At 50.4% G+C, this 9,958-nt stretch overlaps 1 pseudogene; it reads left to right on the top strand.

The window, feature by feature from the left end:
• Nucleotides 1–7,437: 7,437 nt before the first annotated feature.
• On the top strand, nucleotides 7,438–9,415 carry LOC136523773 (uncharacterized; annotated as a pseudogene).
• Nucleotides 9,416–9,958: the final 543 nt, after the last annotated feature.

The following is a 9,958-nucleotide window of genomic DNA, read 5'->3' as shown; positions in this document are numbered from 1 at the left end:
GAGGAAACAGATTCATAGTAGTGGTAGTAGAATATTTTACAAGATGGATAGAAGCAAAGCCGCTGGCAAAGATAACCTCAGAAACCATCAAAAAATTCTTCTGGCAAAACATCATTTGCAGATTCGGTGTACCGAGGATTCTTACAGTAGACAATGGAAAACAATTCGATTCAGAGAACTTCAAAGAATTCTACAAAAAGCATTGGGACAAAACTAGCCTTCGCCTCAGTATACCACCCAGAGTCCAATGGTGTTGTGGAAAGAGCAAACAGAATAGTGTTTTCAGCAATATCAAAAACATTGCTAGGCCTACACAAAGGAAAATGGGTAGATGAATTACCCAGAGTGATTTGGTCACATAATACATCTATCTCAAGAACAACAGGATTCACACCATTCAAACTGCTTTATGGAGAAGAGGCCATGATGCCAGAAGAAATCAAGCATGAAAGCCTCCGCACAACGAGACAGCTGATGTTGCAAGATGAAGAATATGCAAAAGAAACAATAGAAGCAATAAGACTAGAAGCAGTCGAAAACATTGCAAAATATCAGTCCCAAACCAAGAAGTGGAGAGACTCTCAGGTGGTAAGAAAAGACATAAAACACGGAGACCTCATACTCAGAAGAAAACCCAACGCACAACATGTTGGCAAATTGCAACCGAAATGGGAAGGCCCATACACAGCAATGGCAGCAGGCCGCCCTGGCTCTTTCCACTTGACCGACAGCGAAGGTGTCACGACAACCCACACCCAGAATATTGACAGCCTCCGTAGATACTACATCTAGCCCCTCCGTTCATTTACCTTTTAGTTTTTTCTTCAACCCAAAAAATGTAAAAGAGCCTGTACTCTTTTCCTCACAGGGGAACTCCAAGCGGAGGTGAGGTTTTTAACGAGGCAGGCTCAATGTAAAAATCCTCTACAAGTATAAAGAGGTAATTCCCCAAAAGAACGCTTGAAAAATCCAAAACCGAAAGCGGCCAGCTCTAGCGCCGCAATATTTGGTGAACAAAAAAGCACAGGTCCTTTCAAAGCGCCGGCCATAGGCATTGGCAATTTGAAACAACCTATATGGCCAAACAGGCCTTCGACCTTGACAAAGACCTGTCCAAAGTCAGGCTTCAAGGCAGAAACCACCTTGGCCAAATAGGCCTTCGACCTTGACAAAGACCTGTGCAAAGTCAGGCATCAAGGCAGAAACCACCTTGGCCAAATAGGCCTTCGACCTTGACAAAGACCTGTCCAAATTCAGGCACCAAGGCAGAAAGAACCTTGGCCAAACAGGCCTCCGACCCTTGACAAAGACCTGAACAAATTCAGGCATCAAGGCAAAAATAACCTCGGTAAAATAGGCCTCCGACCTTAACAAAAACAACCCCTAGCATCAGGGGCAACACAATTATGGTGCTAGAACCAGGAAGAAGGTCTCCACCATCGAAAACAGCAAAAAGAGGAAAATGTCTGACAAAACACTGCCACCACTATGGCGCTAGGCCTCTTTACTTCAAAAGATCTCAAAAGGAACGAATAATTCAAGCAAGATATAGGCCATTAAAGCCAAGATACGTTCCAACTAACAACGTACCAAAAAGTTAACACCCAAAAGCCATCACCCCACTATAAAACGGGCTCCCCCCATGCCCTTAAAACCTCAGTCAGCATAAGGCACAAGGGGGAAGAAGGCAGAGCACAAGCACAAGCCACAACAACAGCCATGGAGGCAGGGGTCTCATTAGATATCCAAGTCGGTCGTAGATATTGTACGAAAACTCATAAAATCAGAGGCAACAATAGACAGTCGGAGACAGTGGGAAAAGAGATAGGAACCATGGCACGGTGATGAACAGCGCAGGCCTACGGAAGAAGGGGGATATCGCACGAAATCTCGTAACATCCCCCTGACACCGGAGACCTAACCTGCCATCTCCACAAATCAAACATGTCCCATGGGTGTGCAGCGTCGGAGGCCCATACCACCAGACAGCTAAAACACTCTGCTAAAGAAATACCAAAAGTCTCCGCCATATGCACAAGCTATGCCGAACCTCCTATCGGATCACACACCAATTCAGCATGCCTCGCCAGGCAGACTTCAAGTACGCATCCGCTGGCCAAAAAACTACCAACACTTCTACCCCGGCCATCAAGCAAGCATAGAGAAGGAGAGAACATGGGGCGAAGGTCCTGGCCACCACCTCTATATCACGCACGTTCGCCTAAGCAAAGGACAACGGTGTGCAACCTCGGGACTATATGAGATATGTAAACTAGCACAACAGACTAAAGCCTCCACACACACAATCAAGAAAGTGAACCTGTTTTGTATTCCATAAAATATCAAGTAGCATTCTTACAGGACACAAACTTACAATAAAATCCTAACTATTGTGGCGGAGGTCTGTGCCAAGCAAGCGCACGAGTAAACCCAGCACGCTCGTCGCCTATGTCAAACTTAACTAACTCAAACACGTTGTGCACAACGCTACGGGGAAAGGCCGAACGCCAATACTCCCAAAGCTCTCCGCTCACATAAATACCGTCGTTGTAGAGAGTCAAAGGCGCAACATCTTGCGCAGGCTCCCGATTCGGAACCTGCGCAAGGTTAAAATTTCCCACAAAACCATTTAGAACAAAATAAACTTTATTCACAAGAGTCCAACTGGACTACAATATACACGCCAAAACAACTAAGTGCTACAAAGAGCCTAGACCTCCGGCGCATCGGCCACAGCAAAAGTCCCTGGACTGGAGCCCGCATCAACTGTGGGCGGGCACGGCACCTACGGCCTCCGACCACCACCACCGCCGATCATAGCGCGGAATTGATAGAGGCCTGCCCGCAAGACTCTTCTGCGCATCCTGTAGCATAGGCTAAAGTATCAGGGGCACAAGCAACGAAAGCCTTCGTAGCTTCGCAAAAAGCAAGGAGACAAAAATAGCGGCTCCAAAGACTAGAAATACCTTCACCCTCTTTTCCTCCGCCAGTTTCCGGGTGGCAGGTCATGGAGCCCAAAAGTACCCAATGAAATTTCTCAAGGTTTTTCGCAAACCAAGAGAAGTCTCACCAAGCTCCTCTGGACCCGGCAGCGCTCCCTCCAGAATACTTTCGGTATGCGTACACCCGCCGCCGCGCCAAAAGCTTGGTGTAATTCGCTACTCCCGCCAGCGCCCCGTAGTCCGTGCAGCCATGACACTTTAGCCAGGAGGCGAGGGCGTACACGCTGTCTTCCTCCAAAGGAGCGGAGGTTTCGCCTCCGAACTCAGCGATGGTGGCCTGGTAGTGGCCAACGGTTGCGGCAAGGACCCCCTTGACTGAGTCCAAATGCCTCGTCATCAAAGACAGCTGCTCCCCCACCGTAGCTGTGGATTCCTTCTCAGAGGCAAGCTCTCACCGGAGACCCTCGGCCAACTCGTTCGCCCTACGGGCCTACTCGGCGGACAAAACTTCTGCATCCTAGGCCTTGGTGAGATCGGCCCTCAAAGCATCCTTTTCTTGTTCCTTCTCCGCCAGAGATAGGCGGAGAGCTGCAAGAGAGTTGGACAGACCCCCTTTTTCACCTTCCAGGCGCTCGTTCTCCGCCTTAAGCGCTTCAATCATAGTATCTCGGTCGGAGACCTTGCGAGTGCTGCGCTCTTCCATAACAACGGTCGTGTGATACCCCTACGACCAGAAAGAAGAAGACCAAGGCGATCAGCAATAGAAACAAAAACAAGTCTAAAGGCGAACATACACAAAAAAAGGCAAACCACCGAAGACGTACCAGGCTCTGGTGTTCTAGATGAACACGGAGAAGTTGGAAGAAATCCATGTCCCTCAGACGCTATTTGAACCGATCTGTTCAAAGAAGAACAAACAAACACAAAACAATAAGGTGAGAAAAGCAAATCTCACAATAAATACACCAACAGCTAGAGACCACCTCCGACGTCCCCAAGAACCCCCAAGATAGCACTCTTCCCAACCAAAGATAGAAGTGTCGGAGGAGCCTACATAAAAAAAACAACTCAGGTCAGAGGGCCGATCAGAAATAGGCAATAACAACAGGCCAAATGACGAGTAAAATAAAAACATTCTATACTCACTCGGACCTGGCGCCATCAGCCCCGGCTCCCTCGGACCAAACCTGACGCTGGCAGTGGCCGCTCACTCCTCTAGGGTGAGGAGTCCAGCCATGACATCACCTACAAAGCAACAAGTACACAATATTAGCACTTGGTACAATACATAAACAAATAAACCAGGCGAAGACAGTAAACACAAAAATATGCACCAAACAAACTTACTCATAAAAAGCCCAGGCTGGGCTGCTTGCTGAGCCCCTTGGGTAGAAGTCTCCGCCATATCATGCGGCGAAGGCCCAAAGGGCCGGATCTCCTCAGCCAGCGGCCTGACGGGCGGAGGACTCGAAGAAGACTGAGCCACCGGGGCCTGCTCAGCAAGCATGGCCTCCAGCTACACGACGTCGGCCACTAGCACGGGCGAAGGCACAACAACGGTGGGAGACGAAGGAGCATGCTGCAAGACGGCCTCCGCGCCCTCTTCAGAACTTGAATACAGCCCGCCTAGAATGTCAGGCATAGGCTCAGCGGCGCTAGCCTCCGACTGTTCCCTGACACTCATAGCACCATGCGAGGTGCGCGCCAGAGCAGCGCTGGCCCCCGGACACCCAGCATCGCTCATAGCGCCGCTCACAGGGCACACCGAAGCTACAGGAGAGCCACGATCCTCTCCGCTCACAACCCACACGTCCACTGACGGGACAGAGGAGCTCTGAATGTCTTCAGTGCCGGCGGAGGCAGCGCCCGTACTACTGTAGAAGACACGGCCGGCGCGATCACCAGAGCACCGCTCTTCTTCTTCTTTTTTGTAGGCGCTCGAGCAACAACGACGCCCTTCCTCTTCTTGGACTCATCCTCCGCCGTAACATTCTTCGTGAAGGCCTTCTTCTTCTTCTTCTCAATCGAAGCCAAGACCTTGGTGGGAACCTCACACTCCCGGTAGACGATCCCGACCTCCTCAAAAACTCGATTGAGCCATGGCATGGTGCCTGCCACGGCCCTTCGAGATGTGTACTCATGCTCAAAAATCTTGCCAACCAACCCGACGGTAGCTTCCTCAACCTTAGAGACGAAACTGTCCTCCGTCACCCCCTCTCCCAAAGACTGCCTAAAGTAGGGGAATGGAATCCTGGCCTCCAGCCCAAAAACAGGAACCTTCACCTGTTCCAGCCGAAAGGCTAGGTTGTCTTTGCCTAGGGGCCAGTAGTTGGAGGCCATAATCTCCTCCACCAGGTCGCGGCCACCAGAGTAGCGGCACGCTACCGCAAAAGCTTGGTCGCAAGCCTCCCTCGCCGGAGACATCTCCTCTGGAGGATCCACATGCGTGTGCGATGCCATCTCCTCCATCCTTGAAGTTAATGGATACTCTGCGACCTCCACACCATCCTCGGTAGTGCTACGGACCCCGTAGGTCTTCACATAGAACCATTGCTCAAGCCAGCCGCGGTCCCACTTGCCCTTCTGGCAAAAAGAGATCTCCAGGCGGTCTACGCCTTGGTTCCTTTTCGACATAAAGGTGCAACTACCATACTGGTAGGTCACCTCCACCTCCTTGCCCTCTCGCACCACCTTCTTCTTCAGTTGCTTCTGTAGCTCGTAGTACGCACAAAAGGTGTCCACATCCGGCTCGGCACCATAAGAAACACACGCCCAGTAGAATTTGCTGAGCGTGAGGAAAGTAGGAGTCAGATGATGGAGCTGGACATTGAAGGTCTCCAACACCCGGCGGAGGAAGGGGATGTAAGGAAGGTGGAGGCCGCAGGTGAAGAAGTCCCGAAACACCACCGCATATCCCTCCTCTGGTTCCGGAATAGTCTGGCCAAGCGGAGGGATTTTTACCCTTGAAGAAGGAAAACACGATTCCTTCAACATCTCCGCGACTGCCTCTTTAGTAATGGAGGAGGGGCCAAAATCCCATGACTTTATCGCCATGTCTCTGGAATCCACAGCGATCAGGTCTCCGACGGACGTAGAGAAACTCCCCAAATCCTCCTCCACTAGCTTTTCAAACTCCAACACGGAGGCAGAGGCAAGCATGCAATCCTCAAAACGTGCACCCCAGCCGGCGGCCCTAACGCCAAGAAGGTGGTGATAGGGTCCAAAGAAGGCGGGCCGGCGAGTATGGGCGGCGGCAGAAAAGAAAGCCACTGCGGCGGCAGCCTAGGCGCAAGACGCTGGCAGAAAGATGGAACACGCAAAGGCAGCAAAGGTGAAAGCAAAGAGAGCAGAGAGCGATTTCTCAGAGGCAAGGAAAGCGAATGAGCGATGCGGGGGGGGGGACCCCGCCACCAACCCCGCCCTTATATAGGCCGCAGGCGGGCGGTCCGGCTCCCGCAATACAACGGTCATTTTCGGAGAATTCGCCTGCCGCACAACAGTCATCTCCGAAGAAGTCGCAAGGTATACAACGGAAAGCGATACGATGTAAACGGCCATAGCGTAGGACAACGACTAGATTTGCAGACCAATGGCTACTCTCAACGAGACCAGCGGCCGTGCCAGAGCGGGCTAGGGGGAAGCAGTGGGGCCTAGCTTAGAGATGCCAATGCATGTGGCCTCTGCCCCCGCGGACACATTTGGTCAAGGCATTTTGAGCTCACGGCACGCTTAGGCAAACCTAGTCTCAAAAGGGGGGAACTGTTGTAACACGCCCTCGGCAGGTGGCGAAGGTCTCTGACGGTGAGATGTCACCAAGGCGTCTTCGACCGTCTAAGGGCGGAGATCTGGCACTGACTAAAGGAACTTTCCTGGCTATGCTTGTAGGGCGCTGCACGAGGCTCGGCGAGCATGTCGCGGATTCCGCCCGGGCCGAGCATGGGCATCTCCGGCCACTCAGGCGGACGGCGTCTCCGGCGCTAAAGGCGGAGGCCGCCCGACTCCCAAGCTAATCAAACAAACAACCTTGCCTAAGTGTGTGTAGGTACCTAGGCGTAGGCGCCCGTGGTCCATGTGAGCACGCCAGCATGGCCCCCGTGTGGCTGGGTGGAGACTTCCGGATGAGGTCTCCGACCCTACCGGTGGAGACTCGCGTAAGCAGCTGCGTACCCCCGAAGACGGAGGTCAGCGTCGGGAACCTAGGCCTCTAGGCCAAAGACTGAGGCACGGTGGGCCGGCCGCTTATGGAGGCCCATTACTTGAAGACGGTGTGGCAAGATTGCCCCGTGAATGAGATACCGGTGGCAGAATATTCCAGGAATGTACCGTAGTAGTTGAGGGGCGTTGTAATAAATTCTGTCAAGAGGTAGTTGAGCCCTATAAATAGGGAACACTTGTAGATGAATTTTGTTCCCCTGGCGCTGCACATTTCTCTCGCTTCTGAAATTTTTCGTTGGCGCATGCCTGTTTTGAACCTTGGCGCCTGACTAGAATTTTTTCATGTGGCGCCACGGCCTGTGTGCCTCCGGTATTCCTCCTATAAATATGGGGAACGCTTATTCACAGTGGACACCACATCTTACTCCTCTAACCTTCCCTCTACTCATAATGCCCGGTCTAGATCTGAATCAGCCTATAGATTGGGATGAAATTGAAGAATTTGAAGGAGGCGTACTTGATTTGGACTACGATTTCGTTTGGGAACCTGGCAATGAAGGTACTCATTCCTCTTGTTCCCATTTTTATTCTTCGGCGCCTTTCAGAATCTAATGGTTTAGCGGCATTGCAGGTGATGGCGACGACGAAGAGACCGACAACGACGCAGCTGATGGCATGCATGAAGCTGGAGCCGAAGGGGACGCCGTGGCTCAACCTGAACCTGGAGAAGGAGACGCCGGTGTACACGCTGTGGACCACGCTGAAGAAACGGACGACGGTGGGCATGCCATGGACCAAAACGACGCCGCTGCCGATGAAGCTGATTTTGTGGCACTCGACTTAGGTTAGTACCCGACGAAGCTGATTTTTTTCATTTATTTTTGTTGCTGCATGTCTCATGTACGTACGGCTGTTTGACACGGGCATGATTTTATTTTTGTGTGTAGGTACTCCTACCAATATCAGGAGGAGGAGGCACTACCCTCCTGATATAAAAAAGGTCATCTATGCCATGTGCTTAGAAAGATCTGCTCCAGGCATGATGAAGGAGGGAGTAACGAAGTCTGTTGCTGCTGATACGGGGATTCCGGTGAGAGTTGTCCAGCGCGTATGGCGAGATGGACAAACTGGTGGTGGTATTTTAGCTTTCGAAAACAACAAGAAAAAATTTTGTGGTAGAAAAAAAAAACCATTTAACCCAGATGCCATAAAAGATGTGCCGCTTAGAGAGCGTCATACTGTCCAAGACCTAGCCAACGCCTTGAAAATGCCTAAAAGCACATTGCATGACCGGCTCAAAGAAGGAAAGTTTAGGCGTCATACAAATGCCATAAAGTTCACCTTAACAGAACAAAACATGAAAGAACGTGTGCGTTTTTGCTTAAATATGCTTGATAGTCAAAGCATACCAGACGATCCAACCTTCAAATCTTTGTACAATGTCATTTACATAGATGAGAAATGGTTCTATAGGACAAAGAAAAACCAAAATTATTACTTGGCGCCTGGGGAAGAGATCCCTCGAAGACATGTCAAGAGCAAAAATTTCATTGAAAAAGTGATGTTTTTAGGCGTAAAAGCCCGCCCAAGATTTGAGAACGGCATATGCACATTTGATGGAAAAATAGGGATTTTTCCCTTCACCTACTTGGAGCCAGCCAAGAGGAAAAGTCCGAATAGGCCTAAGGGTAAAGCTGTTTAATTTTACTTAAATTTGGATTACTTAAATTAGGATTACTCTACTAATCTTGGTTGTATGTATGTACAGGAACCATGCAGCTCAAGGCCATGACATCGGTCACGAGAGATACTATTCGTACCTTTCTCGTTGACAAGGTCTTGCCAGCCATCAAAGAAAAATGGCCAGCTGAAGAACGAGGACGTCCTATATTCGTCCAACAAGATAACGCAAGGACGCATATTGCAGTTGACGATCCAGTTTTTTGTCAAGCTGCACAAGCAGATGGGTGGAATATACGGCTAATGTGCCAGCCACCCAACTCCCCGGATCTAAATGTTTTGGATCTGGGTTTTTTGCAGCTCTGCAGGCTTTGTTTGAAAAGTCATCTCCATCAACCATCCAAGACATCGAGTCGAATATGACCAAAGCGTACTTAGAATTTCCAGTAGACAGGTCAAACCGTGTGTTCCTAACATTGCAGGGTTGCATGATAGAGATTATGCGTGCAAAAGGAGGGCAACATTATGCTATCCCTCATATGAAGAAGGGAACATTAGAGAGAATTCATCAACTTCCAGTAAGGCTACAAGTAGATAAGGAAATTTACCAAGATGCAGTGAATTTCATCGTTGCATAGCTTAGTGCTAGTGCCTTAGTGTTTCACAAAAATGTACTCCTACTGCATGTAACCGGTTAGATAAAAAAAGCAAGAGTACAACATTGCTCGTTTCGCATCACTTGTGTAGTTCAGGAAAATTAGGGAAGATGATTTTAAACATCATTGGACGGACAATCGCAAGAGCTTTCTCATCTTTTTCTGCTTCAGTAGCAAGATGTGCAGCAATTCTAGCTTCTTCCTCCTCATCCTCGAAAGAATCTGGAACAATGGTGTCGCCGGCCAGTGAGTCTGGAACGTACCGAATGTTGTCCGAGTCGGTGCCATGGTCGTCACCTACCGCTTCACTTGCTGACGGAGACGGAGCGCTCAGGCGCGGCCAAGATCTGCCAGTGTTCGACAGAACTCCCGCACGGCGGAGCTCCACTTGCTGACGGCGACAGAGGGCTCGGGCGCGGCCAAGCTCGACTTGCGCTTGCCGTCGTATGCGTGTGGCGCAGACATGGAGCACTCGAGCATGGCCGAGCTCCTTCTGTGCCCTACGACGCATGCGCCGAGCACGGG

Source organism: Miscanthus floridulus, chromosome 18, assembly GCF_019320115.1.
Source record: "Miscanthus floridulus cultivar M001 chromosome 18, ASM1932011v1, whole genome shotgun sequence".
Lineage (NCBI taxonomy): Eukaryota > Viridiplantae > Streptophyta > Magnoliopsida > Poales > Poaceae > Miscanthus > Miscanthus floridulus.
Note: the sequence above shows the minus strand (reverse complement) of the source record. Positions and strands in the feature narration are given on the sequence as shown.